We start from the raw sequence: 21,861 nt of genomic DNA, 5'->3' as shown, positions 1-21,861 counted from the left end.
GACTAATTCATATTCCAAAGATTTTCACATGTGCCTCCAGGCTAAGAAATTCAGCTGAAATCCAGTGTTTATAAAGGATTGCATGCCAAGTACATACTAGTTTTGTAAAAGTATTCATTCATGTCTTTCTTTTTTTCTCTTTTTTGAGTTTGGTCCCGATCTCCAATTTAGAGCTCTGACATTGAAAATACTTATAACCTAAATATGTATTTCCAATATAAAGTAAATGGTAATAAGTGTTTTATCTCACTGTGGATACAGTTTTGGCCCACGCTGCTTTGTAGACTCGTTTTAATTCAGCTGATTTTAAAGCTTAGACATCCTAATTAAGATCCTGCCAAGATCTCTCAATATAATTTAAGTCTCAGCTTTGACTAGGCCACGTAAAAACTTTGTTTTGTTATTTTAAACCATTCATTCATTTGCTTGCTGGGGGGTTCTGAATTATTGTCCTGCTGCATAACCCAAATGTGTTTGAGGTTAAGCTCAGAAACTGTTTGACGGACGTTCTCCCTCGGTGTTTTCTGTGGAAATGCATGCTATGCACAGATGGAAAAATATAAAAAGAAAAGAAAATCTAGTCATACGTTGAAGATTACATTTACGTTTGCATTTCCCAGTTTATTTTCGTGTCTATTTGATTAGCAATGCTTGATTATATTTCACACTTATGTCATTTAACAAACAGCGTGACTCAACTGTATTTTTGCAAGATATAAATCTTTAAATTGGTCACTACGTGCATCCCCCAGAGAGGGTATTCATCAGACTGCTGATCTGAGTGGAAAGGGGGATGAAGGAGAGGGGCACATGGGGCTGAGTGGCTGCTTCTTTCCCATCAGGACCAATCAGGAGCGGGGTTAGAGCCTTGTGTTACGGTTGTGCTGCATTCACTTACCAAAGTGTAAGTGTGCGTCTCACACAACCAAACTAAAACTGATCTATAATGTGGATTTCCGCTTCAAAGTTATTGATTTAACACTAGGTGGAATAATAGTTCACATCCGCTGTGCAGTTTTAAAAATGTCAAATACAAAAATTATTCTTTAGATTGTGTTTTTGTTTTCTTCTTTTCCATATTTCTTCATAAACTCTGTAGTATTTTTTATTGTACTTTAATGCTTCAATGAGTTCTAACTAAAATAAATCAAACTGCTACAATCCCTTCACGACCACTGACCTACGAGAGGGAAGTGAAGAAGAAATTCCATTCATTCAAGTTTTACGAGCAGTTCCTGAAGGCAGCACAGTTCCCAAGGAGAATCCCGCAAAGGAAGCAGGTCGCGCAGCCAGAATCCTCCGGTAAATATTTAGAAAACAGTGAAAGGCTTTCTTCTTCTACTACTTTTCTAACGCACAGCACACGAATGAGCGCACAGTGCGGGGCTTTTCTGCTCGTCCGGTTCCCGGTCGGCTTTCCCGGAGCCCGGTGTGAAGCTGAGTGAAGAGCCGCCGCCGCGGAGACTCGGACGCGGGACTTGGACTCTGTGATGTGATGGAGCGGAAAGCGCTCTGAGTGAGTAGACTTCAGGGGGGCTCACCTGCCGTCTGTGTGCTCCTGTAGCGCAGAACACAACATCCGAAGCTGCACATCTCCCTGCTGCATGCTGAGAGACTGCATGGTTGCATTCATTGCTTCAGTCTAATAGTGTCTTATGTGGTTTTGATTGTGTTGACCCTGCAGTTTAAGGTGAACTGTTGGCTCTCGGTTATCTGCAGATGTCGTTGTTTTCTGCGACATTTAGGCGCCTGCGTTTATATTAATACGGTGATGTGAAAAAAATAGAAAACCCCATTCAAGATTATGTCTTTAAGAAGTCACATATTGATGTTTCAACAAAAACTGGCCCAGTTTTACTCAATTTAATACACAAATATGATGTATGTTTTCAAGCAGAGGAAAAAGTCAGGACATTTTTTTGTCTTTGGTTGAAATAATTTCATAAAAACTTCTTGCATTTGGTTCTCTTGCAGACTTTTGGTTTGGATGAAAAATTTTATATTTAAAGCACAGGCAAGGAGAAAGGAATTGACTACTAAAAATATTCTGTAAACTCTTAATTTTAAGAAGTAGAACATAAACTGGTATTTTGGTTACATTCATATTAAATGGATTGTTTGGGGAACCAGCATTAAAACATAGGCATTTTCCTAACATACATTTCGTTTCCTCCGATGAGTAAGTGGACTGAAACTAAAGACAGATTTTTTTTGTTGTAAATCTTTTTGAAAAAAATGCTAGTGCAAGAAAAGATTTAAAGATTTTTCAATATTCTCGGGCTTCCAATGAAACTATGTTTGGTTAATATTTATCATGGAACGACACATTTCTTGATATATGGCATATTTGAAAGCTATAGTAAATATTTGAAAGCTCAGCAATTAATCATGTTCCCAGAAATGTATGTGTAAATGGACATTTGAACGTGTATGTCAACGTTTTTGGTTTGGTTTATTAGATTTTCAATATATTCCAATGTAACGATGGTCTTAAAAACATCTTAAATTGGGTTATTTTGTTAGTTAAATCTGAACAAATCCAGTTCTAGGTTAATTTAACACAACATAGTTGGGCTTTGGCTTTAAGCTGAAAATTTGTTGGGTTTTAAACAAAAAAAAAAACAGATTAAACTGACTTAACTTGAGATTTAATTCAGTAGCAAAATACTAGCTCAAGATAAGACAATATTTTAAAATGAACAATTTTTATTTTAAATTTTATCCAGCATTAAAATAAATCAGATTAAAAAAGACTTCCTAATGTCAGTAAGTTTGGATATCCAAACTCAAAGTATCTATAATTTTTGACGAGTTCTTTGGTCAAAGTGTGAATGGTAAACATGCTAGCATTAGCTTGTGCTAATTACTTGAATTTCTAAAGGCTAGTGTGATCCTACATGGACGTAACGTGAACTAAAGTCATAAACATAACCCTCCGACATTTATCATCAACATGCAGCATAATTTTACCATTTCACATTTTTTTATTTCGTCCTGAGGAAGAGGTTCAGTGATCTGCTTGTGTTATATTCAAAATGGCCGCCTGTGAAGATTAATGAGGCTCCTTCAACATGGAAGAACATGAAAAAGGTCAAACCTCATTTTTTTATGCAGACACATTTAAATTTCAAAGTTTGTATAATAATGTGAGTAAGACTGCACCTACACTTTCATTATCATCTGTCAGATATTCTCTAAAACATGACCAGTGTAAATGTGAAACGTACACTAGGCTCACTTTGAAGACGTACCTGTGCTTTCTATAACAGCAAAGCTATTGAAAGGTCTGGTAGAAAAATGTAGCATACGATCTGTGGGACTTTAAAACCTCCCAGCAATAGAAAAAATGACTCCATTTGTCTTCATTTTTCTTCATTTAAGTAAATGAAATGGAGCCATTTTTCATTCGTGCCTGTTTTCCTTTGGGGACCCCGTGGAGTCTCCCAGAGGCTCCCGGGACTCCGTCAGTACCGCAGCAGGCGGACTGGTTCTTCCAAGCCGTTCCTGGAAGTACCTCTGTGACCGATGAGGATCCTGGCCCACTTCCATACTGCAATCAGATAATGTTAATGAATACGGGAAAATTGTGTTATTTCCAGCCACAGCAGCAGTTTGCTTGTTTTATAGGATTGGGAACTGATGCATAATGGGATTCCAGGCTTGAGGAGTATGAATATTTAATGGATTCAGACGTTTTTCAAGTCTTTATGCTAAGATGGTGATCATAGGACTGAAAAAAACAAAACAACCTGTATTATCTTTGGGTGCTTCCACAAAGGTGTCCCCCGGGATGTGAATTACTGTGCTTTGAAACTCTTTAAAGCTTTGCTTGCACAGCGTTCATCATCCGGAGGAAACACACACACACACACACACACACACACACACACACACACACACATGCTCATTAATGTAAATCCGATTCTGGACAAATGGTTTTGGCTCGCCCACAAACACTTGTGGTATCTTTTCCTTCTTCTGCTGGACTCTAATTGAAGTAATGGAATCACAACCTTTTAATTTGTATCTGTTACTTTCAATAAATGCACTGGCTTTTTGGAGACACAGACGAGAAATGTCAACGCTTCATCGAACTCTCACCTAATTTTGTTAAATATTTTTAATTGTTTTGTAGAAATCAAGGTTTTTTTTGTACATTTGTCAAAAAAAAAACAATATTTTGTCGACCATAATTGACTGTTTTAGAAGCAATAAAAAGGATGAAACATTCAAAGGGATGAATACATTTTATAGTCACTGCATCTGGAAGTGACAGGCTGTTTAACTCTGTTAGAGACCTCTCCTTGTCGAGTCTCATAAATTATCCTTCAGAGTGTTGCTTTGCTGCTCCCTATCTGATTTCTGCATGGACTCTCCCATCAGCACAGTGAGGTGATTAAAAGTCGAGCAGTGGGCCTGCAGACTCACACATTACTGCAAAAGAACTGCCTCGTTTTACATGGCCCTTAAAATGCAAATAGACCTTTTCATCATCGTTAATGATAAAATTAACTTAGCTCTCTTAAAAAAACTAAGCTAACTTAAATAAATTAGATAGTTCCATTTAATGTAGGCTTTCTAGCTAGCTAGCTAACAGAGTTCCCCAGTTTTCTAACTAGCTAACAGAGTCCCTCGTTTCCTAGCTAGCTAATGTTGTCCTTGTTTTCTAACGAGCTAACAGAGTCCCTCGTTTCCTAGCTAGCTAATGTTGTCCTTGTTTTCTAACTAGCTAACAGAGTCCCCCTTGTTTTCTAACTAGCTAACAGAGTCCCCCTTGTCTTCTGACTAGCTAACAGAGTTCCTCATTTCCTACCTAGCTAATACAGTTACGCTAGCTTGAAAGCCTTGTTTTCTAGCCAGCTAATTTTAATGTTCATATAACGTTTGGTCTCCACAATGTGTATACGTCTAGGTCCTCACAGCATAATATATATCACACACACAAACAAAGTGATGCAGGAGTCTGTTTCTCTACATTTAATGAGACAGCATCAGTCTGTCAGGCTGTGGCGGCAGAGAAGCGTGACAGGTACACTGAGGGCCCTGAGGCTGCTAATGCTAATGTGCACACTTGTGTCGGGCATCATAATGTACTGTTGTCGTTTCGGATCAGCGCGGCCGGACCGAGTATAGGCGGGTAATTACCCTGCATTAACTTATTGGCTGACATCAGGGGCTTTTTTTTCAGTCCACTGCCTTCCAATTATTTTGGTCGAGTCATTACGGCTGTGGTCATTAAAGTGTTTGTGCTGTTGTGAACTGTTTTTTTTTTTTTTGTTTTGTTTTGTTTTTGTCACAGTAGGCAAATTAGTGGAAATTTAATTTTCACAAATTAAGCAAATTGCATGTTTAACATACTGTTGCATTTACAACTTATTGCCGTGTAACTTCCAGCCCTCTACTCCCTTTTTCATCCATTCATCTGTCCTTACATTTTTTTTTAACTTAAATGATTTTTTAGTGCACTAAGATTTTTGTTTCTCACTCCCTTTGTCTAATCAACCTTCTAGCACTTTCAGTAACCAATGGTCTAATTTGATTTAATGACTTCCTGCCAACCTGACTGATTTTTTTTTGTGATTAGCAATGACCAGAAACTTAGACTAAAAAACAGTCGAATTCCTCAACTGCATAAACTTAACAAAACATCATGTTCTCTTTTGCACATTTTGCTTTTAGACCTAGTAAAATAAGAACTACCTTTATCAAATAATCTGTGGTACATTTCTTCTTTGACAGTAAATATTGTTTTATGTATGTTGAGTAAAAACAAAAACTGCAAAAATAATCAAAAACAAGGAAAACCTGGTGCACGTGGTTCAGCTCCACATGCATGCTCCATGGAGGCTGTGATTTGAAACCAGGACCCTCATACTGCAAAGAAGCAATGCCACCAACTGTGCCATTGTGCAGAAAAGTAAAAAAAAAAGCTGTCAAAATTAAAGAAATCTCCAGAGCTTATTTTTAGAAACATGCAACAAAATCTGTAATTTGAGATGATTCCAGTGCAATGAAATATCACTTGTTTCAAGACTTTATACACCTTTATTAGAGGCTGTTTACCAATCAAGTGATGTGATGTTTTGTAGATTAAATATGTTTTTCAGTTGAAATTATTAGTTTCAGTAAGATCAAGTGGGAATAAACATGGAAAGTCACTTCACGTGTCTTTTTTGTTTTTGCCACATTGTGACATCTTGCTAGTGGGGATGTCAGTCAGTCAAGTGCTTAGAGAAGCTTAGAAAATATATTTTTTCTAGGTACAATCTGCAGTTTTTGTTTTGGCCGTAAATAAAATGTTCACTCATATTACCTTGAGTGACAGTTTGTCTGGAGTCTTAGCAGTACGACGCCCAGTGAAGGCTGGACCAGACTCCAAAGCACAAGAAAGAGGAGATAAAGAACGGATGATTCATCCACATCATGCAGCCCTGTCATACTGTACCCCTAGCTTAGCGCTACCAAGCATTATCTTGGCTGGAGCAAATTACATCTCAGACTTCTCAGAAAAAAGAAAAAAAAATAGAAGCAGCTTTTTACAGAACACAGCATCATGATGGATTGTAACTAAAAAAAAACAGGACTCGTCTTTGTTGCTGATGTAATTTGAAAGGCACTCAGCCTTGATGGGAGGAACGCTCCTGGATCCACAGGACGAAGGTTGCACCTGCTTAAAGCACTAAGAAAAGAAATGTTCAAGTTTGCCCTGAATCAAGGTTCAAAGAATTCTGGTATTCGAGGCTAATAATGCTGATAATGATGGCACTCGAGGCAGCCGAGCTAATCTCGTCCCCTGAGAAACTCCTTTGTTCTTTTGTCCGGCCCTCAGGATGAAGTGCAACGCATCCCCCCGCCTGCGTCCTGCTGGAACGTCGCTGACAGCCGCATGCGCTGCCACGTGAAGGCTGCGTAACCGAGAGTGCGTGAGTATCTGTTTGCCGCACATCGTCCGCCTTCCACCAATAAACAACAAAACAGACTGTGGTTGGATGAATCTGGACTCCAAGCAGACAACCGCTAATTACCAACTGAGCAATTAAGAAGCAGGCATCTGCAGCTCACAACGAACTGCATATGAGAGATGCTGAAGGAGTCCTGTTGCTTGGTTTGAATCGTTTAACTGTGGCTTATTGCACTTCTGATTTGTCGAACTTGAATTTTTTCACGTTTTGACGCGTTATAGTGGACAAATGACCATGTGTTTTACTGGGATTTTATGTGATAGGCCAACAGAAAATAGTACATGTTGTGAAATTGAAGGAAAACGATGCGTGGCATCCTGACATGTTTTTAAAATGAAAATCTGGAGAGTGTGACATGTATTGATTTTCAGCCCCTCGAGGTGAAACCACCTTTTTGCTGAAATTACAGCTGCCACTCTTTGAACAGGCTGGTACCTGTAATATATCTCTCTCTCTCTTTTAGCTCTTACCACAGACTCGCTATTGGATGTATGTCTGAACTTTGACTGGGCCAATCTAACACTTCATCCAATCCCATCCATTTCAGTTCTGCCTGAATGTTTAATCAACTTGGATCAGTTTTTATGTTCCAAACAAAACGTTAATTATACAACATTAGCTTCTGTTTGTGATGACCAATGAAAAAGTTCAAGATAACAACCAGTGCAAGACACTGTACTGAACTGTGACTCAAAGTAAGTTGGGTAGCTCAGTTTTTTGGGTGTCTTTGTAGTAAAAATATAGAGGCAGACTGAAAAGATTGAGGGACATTTGATAAGACTGTTGTAAACAGCATGTCTGCGAGTCTCAACAAACTAATTGTTACCACCAGACTCCCAACCTTGGGGCTGTTGTGTTATAATGTGTCAGGTTTTATGCTCGAGTCCTGCTATTTCACTTTGTACTTCTTACTTACCTTTTTCCCAAAAAAATACAAAGAAACACCTTTTTTTAAGATAATACGATGATCCTCAATATATTCAATATAAGACTTATAGTTTTAAAGTTTTAAGCGACACCAGGCTTGTTTTCTGTCCAGAGGAGCTTTAGTTTCAGTTTTCAGACGATAGAAGAGATTCTTCTTCCTGAGCTTTTCAGTGAGGATGTGCTTCGTGGCGGCCGATCCACGTGTGAAAACGACGTCTCCTTCTCCCCCCGCCAGCCTTTTGCTTGTTCCCGTCGTGAGCCAAATGAACGCTGACAGCATCATCCAAAAAAACAACATTGTGTAAGGAAGGAGAACTTACTTACTGGTTTAGTTTGTGCTGAAAAAATCCCCCCCAAAAAACTTGTCTGGCATGCAGCGTGAGGCTTTAGCCCATTTTTAAGTGAAAGTCAGTCAGTTGTCACTTATATAATGCGACTTATTGCATAATCAGAGCAGTATGTTGTAATGTCTGAAATTGTGTCATGCTGTGCTTCGCAGAAACATTAAACCTTTAAATCTTTACACATCTGGTTGCATTTCAAGCACTTAAGTGGGATTTTGTGTGAATTATCTTCTTTTCTTTACAAAATAAGAATTGAAAATGTCTGGTATTAACCCCTCTTTACCCTGCTACCCCTAAATAAGACTGCCTTCAGACATCACCAGTTTAATAAAATCGAGTGCAAAACGTTCAATCCATGCATCCGTTTTGATCTACTTCATAACTAGCCAATACTCTGCTATATTACATAAAATCCCAATGAGAGACATTGAAAATTAGTTAATAGAGTTATAAAACGTAAAACGTTTTTTCTATTGCGTCTCAAAAGAAGCATCTTTCAAATTCTACTTCTTGCTATTTTGACTTATTACACACCCCGTTTTATTTTTTAGGATGTTTTTAATGCTTTAAATGAGAAACCCTCGTCAAATATTCCAATATTCAGGCGCCAGTGGGTCTGTTTTTACTCCTCTGTGCTTTGTGAGTGGTCTAATCTTCAGCAGGGCCTTTAGCCCATAATGAAATCATGTGGATTAGCCGGCGTAATCCATCCAGGTTTATTGTTCATTGTTGCACACATTAGCATGCAAATAAAAAAAAGAAAACTGTTGCTACAGCAACATGTTAAAAGGTGTGGCTTGAAATAGTGTTTAGGATTTAAAGCATCTATTAATATTTTCATTTGGTCTCTTCATGTCACTGAGGCTTTTGGCAGCATGAGATTTAGTCAAAGTGTCACTGTGTTCAAATCGAAATTAAAAATTAATCTGTGTAAAAATGCAAAACTTTTTGATATTAACCTGGTTTGACATCAAAAAGTGATTGAAGACAAATGTCTCAACTACTAAAAGTAGTAAAAATATTACATTTAAAATCAGTGTCCAGCAAAATACTCCGGTTTGTCAAGAGGGTATTCTAGAAAGATAATTATTTAAAATTAATATTGGATATTGATATCAGCCCAAATTGTCATATTGTTTAATAATTTTTTAAAACAGTCACTGTAAAGAAAAAAGAAACGTCGGTAAAATAACGGCAGCTACGGTAAAACTCAGCTTCTGGTATTTTTTTTACTGTAAATTAGAGATTTTTTTCTACAGCGTAGCCTGGTTTCCAGTTACTTCAGCAACAAACACGAGATGGAAACGGGTCACAAAGAGGCAGAAATGAAGAGATTTGGAAGAATATAATATGCCTTATCTTACCAGGAGCAAACAACATTCCCCAAAAATGATCTATGAGCAGACAGATAAACAAAGTTTCCACTAGAAACCTTAAGATGATGGCTGCACATTAGCAGGGGACGCGGTAGCGACTGAATGAGTGAACGCTCAAATGAAAGTTATGAATAAGTCACAAAATGCATTTCTCCACTCTGATAAAGTAGGCACTCCATCATCTGGATGCCTGTTTTCCTGGAGCGACCAGCAGTGAAGGAAAAAGGAGTGGAATACAACGTTCCTGAGTGGCGAACATGCACAAAAACCACATGAAAAATATGTCAAAGAAACGTAATGATAGATTTGCACTGGTTTAAAGAGGATCTTCACCACTTGTTTCAGCCTTTTCAATGATGTTAAAATCCATCTCTGTGGATGGGCCTGTGTTCCTGAGGGAAAGTTTTTTATTTTATTTTTTTTTTCATTTGTTTTATCCTGCTGTAATAGTTGTGTAGTGATTGAAGAGGACGTCTCTCAATGTTTCACTAACTGAAACAATTTTCTGTTTTCTGCTCCTCAGAAATGGAGGATTTTATTTTTTTTAGGATGATCCTTTTCTTAAGCCCACTGGCTGACAGTACACAGAAACAGGTGGGGGAGGGTCACTGCTAACTCTGTTCTACACACACAAAAAACACCCCACTGTGTACTCTGGAGGTTTAAAATAATTTTTTCCTTTTAAACCGTGGCCGTGTTCTCTGTCCGTTTCGCACATCGCCACAGAGGAACGTCTTTTCCGTCTGAAAAACGCGTGTTCCTCCTCCTGACGCCGCCGTTGCTTCCTGCATGCCAAACACTCAGACTTTATCAACCGTGCTTGTTGGTGGGCTCCTCATTGTTCTGGCAGACGAAACGAAGGTTGTTCCCTCAGCGAGCGGCGGCATCCTGTCACTTCTTTAAGGCGTAACCTTGCTGACAGTCTGCAGCAGGATGAAAGCTCCCTCAGTGTGAGCGCTCTCCAGACAGGAGTCCCGGCTGTGCTCACCTCTCTCCATCTCTCTTAATCATACTGTATATATTTTTTCCTGTATCCCTTTCACTTGTTTTTATTAATCAAAGTCCCTGTCTTTTATTCCTCTTTCAGAGTTTTTATTTGGTATTCCTTTTTCTAGTGAAACTGGATCAAATCGCTTTTTCTATTTCCGTTTCACCCGACCTGACCTCAGCTTCAGATACAGCCTGTTGATCTTTTTTTTTTTTTAAATCACTATTGCGACAATAGAGATTCCTCTCCAGATGCTTCCTGGTGGTGAGCGCTAAAGTCGTTACTGTCTGTTTGGTGAAATGCAAAGACAAAAATAGCATTCTGAGAGGATTTTTTTTTACCCCCACAGCCGGTTTTCCCCTCTGATCCATTGTTCTCCGAGACTCGACTCACACACACAGCGAAGGCCGAAAGCATGTTTCTGGCAACCTAAATATTCCCTCTGAGGAAATTGCATGAATGCTGAGGTCTGGATGCAGAATGCTAATAAGACTCTGCTGCTTGTGTACAGCCTGTCATTTTTCTCTACGTGTTTCTGTGTAGTTAAACTGCATCTGTTTACCCAGAACTGAACAATTTATCAGGATTCAGGTCAGAGTGCATTTTTTTTTTCTTTTCTTTTTTTTTTTTTTTACCAGTAACGATTATTCTGAAAGCGGCGGGATCGACTTGCGTGTGTTCGCCGGAGAGCTTGGGTTCTTGATCAGCAGGCTCCCAAAGGAAGCTGTCTGGATCAAGAGGCTGAGGAGTCTGAGCAGCCTGCCTGTGTTTCTGCTTTGCCTTAAGCAACCGGGTGCAAAATATGGATTAAATCACCATCATGCTCATCATTCCTCCATTCCCTTTGTTTCTATTGTTTGTACCTTTCACCAGGTCCTTACATTAAAAATCTATCTATCTATCTATCTATCTATCTATCTATCTATCCTCATTTTCAGGCTGCACCTGTTTTCTGCTACCTCTGAAATCTGGCTGCAGATTGATGCGCTGCGTCTAAATGCTTACGGCAGCATAGATCATCTAGATCAGCGTTGGCACGCAGCCTGCATCGATCAAGTCTGGTGAAGAGAGAGAGGCGGTAGTGTCTCGTTCATCTTGCTCTGTTTAATTCTCTCCATCCAGCGTTGGTTACTTTGCATGTGGTGGCTTTGTGTAGAGTCTAGTAATTGAGTCTGAAGGTGGAGTGGTTGGTAGCACTGTTGCACTGTTACTAGAATGTTTTTTGCTTGGTGTCACATTAGATTGATTGAACTCTGTCGAGGGAACATATCAATGTATCTAATGTATGACGCTTACAGAAATGATGTGCAAACCACTTTCTTGATGATATTTTCCCCAAAAGACGTAAATGTGAGTCATGGGTAGCATGCTAGTTGCTAGCCCATGCAAGGCTAATGGCATCAAATCCAATGCTAACTCTCGCCTATCCGTGCTAACGTTAGCGTTAAGAAGATGTCATACTGGTCACAAACCTTTCAGCAGCTACCTCAAGTGTGTATAGTCTTCGCATTTGCCAGTATCGGCCGCTCACTTACTTCTGGTGGTTGCTTGGTTACCGCTGCTGGCCCATCATTAATCAGCTTAGCTGGCTTAGGAATGGATATAACTTCCTGCGAAGAGCAAGTAGCGACCGCTGGGTGGACGTTAGTCTTCATTTTGGCGCTGAAAAAGATCCACACCTGCATGCCCGGGATCTCTCCAGATGATCCACCTTCCTCTCACAGCACTAAAATGTTACTGTTAGGTTAATAGGTTCTTTAAATTGTGTGTTAAGTGTGTGTGAGCATGATTGTCCTGTGTGTGTCTCTGTGTGTCCTGTCCAGGGCTTATCTTGACTCTCGCCCAATGATCACTGGAGACCAGGGATCGTGCAGGGATAGACAATGGATTGATGGTAGTTTGTTTTTTTGCTCATTGCTCTTCTCCTTGTCACTGTCACTCAGTCATCACCGGAGTGTAATGCCACTGATGTCACACTCTGTGGCACAACTTCCTGCAGGCCTCCTCCTCTTGGAGCATAATTGCTCCAACAGTTTACCAGCAACTGCTTGTTATTTTCATCGTTTTTGAGTGCAATTCCTCTGAGATCCATAAAATACAAGCCTGCAATCTGATTATATTACAAAATGTCACATTAACCCGCAACCACTGATGTGTAGACTTCAGTTTGCTGTGCCTGAATTTTGATGGCTACTGTATTTGATTTCTACCTCCAACGTCACATGGTCTTCAGGAGCAGTCGTATCTTGGTGTTTTTGGAAACGTCGCCGATCTCTCTTCTCCAGAGGCCAATAATTCCTTGATTTAGTCGGAGCAAGACAGACAGACTGTATCTGTTGCTCTCATTTTCTTCTCAGCCAACTGCACAAGGCGTTTCCAATGTGACAACAGCAGTGTGCTTACTGTATCTGTATCTACTGATGTGATTAATTTAGGCTGAAAATTAGGAGACGCTCTCTTTCCCCAAATGACGGAAACTCACTCAAGTGTCTTCATCTGCTCGGCACTTTTCTGTTTTATTAATATATACTCAGATGCGTGCCAGCAGATTCTTGCAGTCTGTTCTGCTGCGTGATCCTGCCAATTGAAGCGGATTACTTTAACATCAGCAGAACACCGAGCCAACTCTCAGTGGTGATATTGCTGTACTTTCGTCTCATCTGGAACGTGTCACTGGCCGTTTAGGCGCTTCGCAAACGGGAAAGCTTTAGGAAGCATTGAGCATGGCGCGGTGAAAACGGATAGATTGAAAGGAAAATTGGATTTCATGGGCTGCCTTCTAAAGGGCTGTGTTCATTTAGTGCACTGTGTGGCTGCAGGCATGTTGATTATGATAAGAGGTTCTGTTTTGGTCAGAGGGCATTAAATCAGCCAAAGCAGACTCGAAGAGTGAGCACACACACGTGTACGCGCTGCTCACGCTCAAACAACCGTTCACAAACTCATCGGATCATGCCAGTTTTCCTTTACGTAACATCCGACGCATAAAAGTTGTTTAATGGAGTTCCGCAGAGCGCTCTCTTTCCGATCAGACCTAGGAACTGAAGATGGAAAATGTAATAATGAAGTAGGTTGATGCGTCACGATGATTCCCTGTGTCTGTGTTCTCCGTTTATTTCACATCTCCCTGGTCGCCATGTCTATGGGGCACTGCCAGGTCCAGTCAGTAAAAGGTTTCGAGTACCAGCACAGTTTCCTGTTTTGCCGTGTATGCTGTCGTACTCAAAGTTGCACATCATGCGAGTCTGAATTGGAGAAAGTGACGAAAATTCTGTGGGACTCAAAGTTCTGTCATCTTCCTGTATTGTGTTTCCTACTTTTGATACGCCCCTGTTCTGAATAGAGCACAGGGTTTCCCTCAGTGTATTATAAGCCTGGCGGGCCACCAGGCTTTACTTGTGCCCCCACCAGGCTAACCACTCCTCATTTATTTTATTTTATTTTTTTTAAATATTTACATTTTTTAAAACTTTATAGTCGGTGTTCAATCATTAATCTTCCAATAACACATAATTATCAACTCATATTTTCAAATTTCCTGAAATTTGAAAATTTCAGGAATTGAAATTCCTGAAATTGAAATTTCAGGAATTGAAATTGAATTCAATTTCAATTCCTCAAGTTTTTGAGTTTTTTTTAACTCAAAAACATGGCAGGCCGCCTTAGCGTTCCAATCACTGGGATTATCAGGTTTTCTGGGGGAAACACTGGAGCATCCATATTAGGATGAGGGTTATGAGATTCTGCTGCATTTAGGAAGGGATGCTCTACATTTACATGGTGTTGCTGTTTATTATTTTTACATTAGAGATCAGGTGACCTTCTTGAAATCACTAATTTCCCGTTTTGTGACGGTACCCAAGTCGTTACTGCCTTAACGATTCAGCATGTAGGAAAAACCCGTCAATTACATTTTCAGTTTCAAGCATGTTGAGGTGAATTTTCATCAGCGCAAATGTGTAGCGTAGCATGATAAACTTTCTCAGCTTTTGTGTGAAGGGACCATGAATTTAGATGAAGTCCCGTCTTGAAATATCTTAGAAATCGACCGCCTGTCTGGATTACGGCGTACATAACCATAATATCAACAGGCGGAAGCAACTGCAAACATGACCTGCACTTACAGAAGAAGCCATTTAGCATGGAGATGTGTGGTGATGAACTGCTTCAAGCCGCATCTCACTGGACAAAAGACCCAGTTAATGGTGTGGATGTAGTTCAGTGGGTCGAGCCTGTGGCTACATTGGTGTAACTGTGTCACTGTGTTCTGTGGCGCATTGTGACCTTGCTTAGCATCCGCCCAGTCATCCATCCCTCTGTCGATTGTCAGGCTTCAAAAGAACTCACTGTGACCCACAATGCCATTGTGGTTGCCAAGCAATCAAGCAGCGGGAGAAACACGGCAGGGAACGTTTTTTTTTTTTTTTTACGACGTCCTGTATTAACGTCCTCCCCCCTTGAAATGCAAACATTTCCACTGAGCCAAAAATGATAAACAACGAGGCTTTTATTCAGTGGCAACCGTTGTTGTAGCCAAGAAGAACTGCACCGGTTGAACACAGAGAGTAGTTTTGACTCTATTAGGCTTCTTCGGCATGTATGTGTAATAATACGGACAAATGATCCAGATGATTGGGACCCCCGTCGTGCAGCGTTTGGTTCCTGCTGTGCTGGCTGTATGCTAAATGCTTTCAGGGCCTCAGGGTTACTAAGTCAACACAAAAAGCTGGCTCATCCTACCTCATTTCTAAATGTGGCCATTCCCCGGAGTCGTGAAAGTGGTGCTAAATTTAGAAGATTTTGAAAAATCTGCAAGTTCTTATCGAGTTTTCATCCTACAAAATGTCCCGCTCACCTACTTCCTCTGTAAAAGGTCCGTACGTGACTTACCCACAGCGCAGACGAGCCTGATGAATTATTGAGCCAACGGTGAAGCCCTTATGAATTATCCAGCTGTGTGTACCCCGAGTGAGCGGGCTGCATACTTCTCGTGTTGACCCCGTGTGTTTGTACCGCCGAGTACGAACACCAGTAACAGGAATAGATGGACTTGTAAAAAAAGCACAAAAAGATCCAATCAGGGTTCTGGTTTCTTTTGCAGAAAATCTGATTTAGATTTCAAACCAGAAAAACAATCTTGCTTGAAGTTCTTTATTTTCTTTTCTACAGCGGAAACACGTTAAACCCAGAATAATGAACCAATTTTCCGATCTGGAGTAACTTCCAGCTTTGCTGTTTTTAACTGTTGGTTGTATTGCCTGAACTGATTGTCAAGTTGTACTCTTTATGTCACTTTGCAATAATTTTTTTTCTGTAATAAATCCACCACAGATGTCCTGTACATAAATTCAGCTGACCGATAAAGTTACAAACTGATGGGTCGAGTAAGTAGAAGTTTGGGAAGATAAATTTCAACAAATTAGAGCTGAAATGACTGACTTATAACAAACTGTAGGGATTTATTTAATTTAAACTTATATCGTCATTGTCTTTACGTGTTTCTGGCATTTCGTCATGTTGCAAACAGAAATATTTGTGGTTGTAAATGTCAAAGAGCTGCTTTTACTCAGACACCCCTAAATGAAATCCAGTCGCATGTAAAGAGCAATGAGACAGACCAAATGAGTGGAGGATGGATAAAACACTATGAGTGGTGGAAAGCTGACGCCTTGAATGCACCATACCCACGGTGAAAAGAGGTAGTGGCAGTATCATGCTGTGGGGTCCTAATATTACGATCAATTAGGGCGTAGCATTAACTAATGTTAATATTATAGCTACTTATATAATCGATCTGATGATGTTTGATAAGAAAATTAGGAAACGCAAACAAGTAAACAAATTAAAGAAGCAAAACTTTCTTGTAAAAATTTTTGTTTTTTTCCTTTGAGAAATTCACAAAAGTTTCCAACTTTACTTACAACATCAGGCCAATTGTCCAAGACAATTAAAGGAGGAACAGCAATAAAAATAAAAATTTATTGATGATGATCAGATCCGGTAAAACCAGCATTAAGGATTTTGAATTTGGCACCTCACCACTTTAGGAAAGCTTTATCCACATCCTTGAACTGCTGACGCCACGCGGCTGTGTTTGCAACCCGAGCTGCATGCGCGGCCCCTCGGGTTCGCCGGGTCATTACTGCTTCCGACTGGTCATTAATTAATGGGAAAATGGATTTTGGCATGGCTACCGTGGCTGTAATTACACGCCATATATTTTGCGCGCTTCACCGTAAATACACACAACTATGTCCGTCCTGTGATTTATCCCCTCTGAAGTCAGCTCATCGATCGTCTGGTGAGCGACGGAGCCCCTAACCATTGAAGAAAAGATTTTGCAAGCCTTATCGCTGTGTTTCTGTTGAGAGGGGGAAAGCAGCCTTGAAATGCAGAGCAGCGGGCGCTCATAGCGAGAACACACCCCCGACGGAGAAGGAGCCGCGTCGGAGGCTGGAAAACTCTCCGGCTTTCAAGTTTGATGCAGGAATCCGATTAAAATAACCACAGGGAAGTGTGTAGATGTGAGAAATTTTACAACAAGGTGGCTTTCAGCGTGAATTTCCTCAGATGGCTTCCTTGAACTATTCGCTTTGTTCATTTGCGACTCAACTTACAAAAACATACCATTCATATTTTGGCTGAAAGTCACTGATGGATTAGCCTTGAGTGTTAGCAAACAGCGAGCGCACGAAATGTTGCATTGTTACACCTGACTGCAGCAAGGGAAAAATGCTGACAATACAGCCAACCCTCCTGTCTGTTTTTTATGGCACAGCTAGATGACATGTATGCATTAAGTTTACCTCTAACCAGTTGTCAATCTGCATACATATTTTTTCTCTCCAGAGTAGAAGAGTTGATTAGACTGGAAACATATTGCTGTGTAAACAAGAAAAAGTTAGCATATTAATCAGAAAGCTGGACTGCATTGAGATGCTACTGACACCATCGTGGGTTTATGATGCGAAAACAAGTGATGCTTCATACAGATTCACCACCAATCCAATGATATTTCAGAGTGTGTGATAAATTGACTAGCTTCTGTTGTTTAAGGTGTCACTCACGCGATCCTGCTCTTCACATTATGAAACGTCCGAATCAATAACACAAAGAAGGATGTGGTGTCTGCTGCTCAGTTGTTGTTGCAACAGTTTGCAGAGTATTAATATGCATGAAAAACAATCAGTGCTTCCAAAAAATATTGTCCCGTTTTAAATATTTTTCTGTTTCTGTGACACTATAATGTTTCCGATGATAAAACTAAATGTGTTTTTTCTTTATTTAACCTTTTATAGTTTTAAAATGTGTTTTTCTAGAGTTCCCTGGATCATAAAGACATAACCTAACTAAAAAATGTTCTTCAGTTTTTCAAATAATTTAGAATAGATAGAATATACTTTATTGATCCCCAAGGGGAAACTGCTTATTTGTCGACAAACTTCTCCATCTAAGGTTTAAAATATTAATAATACAAATATAGCCATAAAATAAACATCTATAAATATAAACATAAAAATAAATATGAATATAAAACAACCATATTTGTTTTTTTTTACTTGTGGGGGGAAAATAACTTTCCAGAATCGCCTGGCCCTTTAAGAAAATATGATCGCCCTCTCTTTTGCCAAATCCTTTTTCTTTTTGTTCAATTTCACAAGTTTGATTCAGGCTTGATTACCGATGCATCCGAACCAGGAAACCACTTAAGTAGGACCTGTCTGACAACATGAAGTGGGCGAAAACGTCTGATACAGAACAGCTCATAGCCCTGTCAAATAAAACACAAGTTACTGACATCTATCAGAAAAAAAAGGAGAAAACGCCTCCAGTTTTTAATTCAAAATTTATGGATAAAATGGTGAATGAATCATCCAAGATGCTATAAAATAAGCCAGAGGAACATCTGCAGCACTACAGAGCTGTCTTACATTAATTAATCATTCAGTGTCTTCAGGTTTCAATAATAAGAAAGAGATTGAGCAAACATGGCTTTAGTAGAGGAGTTTTAAGGCAGAAATCACACGTTTGCCAGAAGAAATCTTGATTATCCGTGAGACATTTGGGAAAGTCAAGGTTTCGGAGTGGCCTAGTCAAACTTTAGGACTCTCAGGATTCTGTGGCATGACCTAAATCAGGTCGTTCCTGCGCAAAAACTTTACGAAGTGCGTCTACTAAGTGGATTCACTGTTGAAGACTTTGGCAAAATTCCACAGCAGACATGGAAAATATTAATTTCCAGGGAACAGAAACACTGATCTGCAGTTGTTGCCACCCAGGTTGGTGCAGGTAGTTATTACATTTAATAACAGGCAATTATTTTTCTACAAAGAGCCAGGTTGGTTTAGATACTTGTTTCTTCTCTTAAGAGATGAAATAATTCAGGAACAATGTCTTGCATTTGTTCTGTTTTGTCTTTGACGGTGAAATCTGTTTGACGATCCGAAACATTTAAGCGTGGAAAGAAAATGTAACAGAGCAGTTACTTTTAGCAGAGCTGTGTTTATGTTGTTTGAACAAATGCATACATGATTACAGGCTTCCCAGGACCCCACCATTCATTGCTTTCTGATGCATTTCCTTTGCCTCTTAAAACGGGGACAAATTGCATGCTGCATGGGGCCGAGGGGAGGAGGATGATTAATGCTCTGACGCAGAGAACGCTCCACATGATGGGTGCAAAATAATTGCGGCTCTGTTTTATTTCTGTCATCTGCTGCCAGACGTAAGCCTGCTGCTGTTGGGATTTACCAGGTGAAACCGTGCTGTCCAGTCGGCGCCTTTGTAGGAAGAAATCCTGACTTATTGTTGCAAACTGAAAGCAGAGCTAGCAGCAGGTATCTGGGGATCGATTAAAGAAGTTGTAGATTTAGAGCGCACACTGACTACTACATGAATAAAAGCACCAATTGACTTTTATCAGCAAATATCAGCTCCTGATGTTCTTTTAGGTGTGAGCAGTTGATTCTGATTCTGTCTCTATGTCACCTACAGGCCAACTTGTGTCAACTTTATTTCAACAAAGAAATAGATAAAGACAGAAACTGAAGGAAATGTTGGAAATAGTAACATAAATAAATAAATTTAATTCAGAACACAGTGCAATGTGGGTGTCTAGACAGCCAAAGGTTTGGTTGAGCTGTCATATTTCCTTGCATGCAATTCCTCACTATCATGAGGTTAAGTTACTTCATCACCGCCACAACTATCTAATGTTGCAACTTACACAATAATGGTAAAGTTCCTGAACTTTAGCCATTCAAAGTTTTATTAACAGCAATAAATAGGTGGATAAACTGGTGAAATTACTGTTTGCTATTTGCAAATATTCTATTTATTTATTTATATATTTTATTTGTGAGGAAAATAATGACTGTGATCTTTAAAATTCAATCAATGCTCCATAAGTCACATAATAGTTGCTAACTTCTGCTTTGATTTAAACATTTTAATCATTCAAAGTATTTCAAAATGTTTAATTTAAACATGCACTGAAATCAGACGGCAGATTGAAATTACTATTGATTGGCTGATTAACTGGGAAAGATGTTGATAGATTAGACAGATTCCAAAATAATTACTGGGTTCAACCCTATTCCACATTTATAAGGACCTGAAATGTTTAGAAACAGACAATTTTACACAAATGGACAATATAATTGCCTTGTTTAAGCCAGCTGAGTAGCAGTGCACAGCAACAGGTGGGGGAGGGGCAGCACTGTGTTACTATGCTCCATAAAGCTAGGTGAAACTCCTTATTTAAATATTTAAAGTGTATGTTAACGGTGGGTAAATTAAAATATTTGTAATATAATAATAATGATACTGCAATATTTGCTGTTTTTAGTCAATTAAAAGTCATTGAGACATTGAAAAGATGCTGCAAAATAAAAAAAAAAATTACTTTTCAAAGATGCTGCAAGACTCTCAGTAATATTTTACCCCAGTGTGATTCATCTGTAATGAATCACGCAGCTCATCTTGGTCACATTCCTCTGGTGTCTCTTGGTTTTAGACTGGGAAACATTCCTGCAGTAATTATGGCAGCAGCAGGTTGCAATTCACCAGGTCAAAATGCATTTTCTTTTTTTTTGCGTTTGGACTCCACTGGATGCGGTGTGAAGCTCCGTGTGCGACCCGGGTCATCATCTTATGCTCTGCCTGACGGGAATTTGAAAAGTAAATGCAGGATTAGGGGATTACGACCAAAGTGTTGAAACATGGCCAGCAGGATCATGACACAGCAGCACCTGCCCTGCGCCGCGGCCCAGCTGAAAAGCAACTTGACCGGGAGAGCCGCTTCCCTGTCTCCATGCCTACGGAGAGGGGCTGTTCTTGTTTTGCCGGAGCATGCTCAGTTTGGCTCGCTTCCCCCCTAACAATAGCCAGCGAGAGGGCTCGCATTGACACACACACACACACACACGCACACACACACACACACACACACACACGCGTGCTCTCTCTCTCTCAGAGTCTACTCCGGCTCGCAGTGGGAGCGAGACGGAGAGGAGAGGCTGCACGCTGTGGGGCTGCCGGGCTGCTGAGCTTCACGGCACAGAAACAGACCAAACAAAGGTAGGCACCCGGACCCGCTCACGTTCTACTGCGTCTGCTTCTGTTTAATCGCCTTTCCTGTAGAGTTTGTAGCGTTCTTTGCTGTAGAGTGGAGAAGAGGCTGAAGATGAGGAGGAAGGGACCATGTGGTCTGCTTTGTGAGTGACAGGGCTGCACTTTTCTTTTCTTTCTCCATCTAAGTGAAGAATCTCTCCCGCACAGCGAGGCAATGAAATTTCATGAGCGTTGTCTGCAGCTTGACTGTTTCTTCATCTCAAACAGAGGTGTAGTAGTTGACAAAGCGGAGGGGTCGCTGAATTATTCATGCCGCCTTGTATGGAGTGAAGTCGGAGGATGACAGCAGGTGTAATGCGATGCTTTGCATGGACGCAGATAGCTGCTTCAGCCTCTTTTCATACTGCTGGCCCATTTTACAACCGTCACTTTGCTTATTCGCGATGTGTGGCTCACATTTTTGGAGCCTCTTGACTTGGATGATCTAATTAAAAAAAAAAAAAGAAAAAAAAGTGGAGATAATTCCCTGGAAGCAAAGATTTAAAAATCAAAATGTTACCTGATCTTCAAGCAGAAGAAATGTGAGGAGCCGGTTCTTTTGCCTCGTTGACTGTTTCAAGTTATCTGTGTCTATGTGTGTGTGTGTGTGTGTGTGTGTGTGTGTGTGGTCTGTCTGCGTGTGTGTGTGTGCG

The 21,861-nt window shown here is 40.1% G+C and overlaps 1 protein-coding gene across 5 annotated transcripts in view; it reads left to right on the top strand.

The window, feature by feature from the left end:
* The first annotated feature begins 1,238 nt into the window (after positions 1-1,238).
* Positions 1,239-21,861, top strand: part of arhgef49 (Rho guanine nucleotide exchange factor 49) — a 63,280-nt gene continuing 42,657 nt past the window's right edge. For 2 of the 5 annotated variants that reach the window (XM_016669039.1, XM_007547261.2), the window contains exons 1-2: positions 1,239-1,516; positions 6,830-6,923. The gene's annotated coding sequence lies outside the window, so the exon portion shown is untranslated. Of the gene's footprint in view, positions 1,517-6,829; positions 6,924-21,005; positions 21,176-21,861 lie in introns of those variants that run through there. The other 3 variants (XM_016669037.1, XM_007547263.2, XM_016669036.1) reach the window with 3 other exon arrangements.

This window comes from Poecilia formosa, unplaced genomic scaffold (assembly GCF_000485575.1).
Source record: "Poecilia formosa unplaced genomic scaffold, Poecilia_formosa-5.1.2 Scaffold19, whole genome shotgun sequence".
In the NCBI taxonomy this organism is placed as follows: Eukaryota; Metazoa; Chordata; class Actinopteri; order Cyprinodontiformes; family Poeciliidae; genus Poecilia; species Poecilia formosa.
The sequence above is the reverse complement of the archived record's forward strand: the minus strand, read 5'-3'. Positions and strand labels throughout refer to the sequence as shown.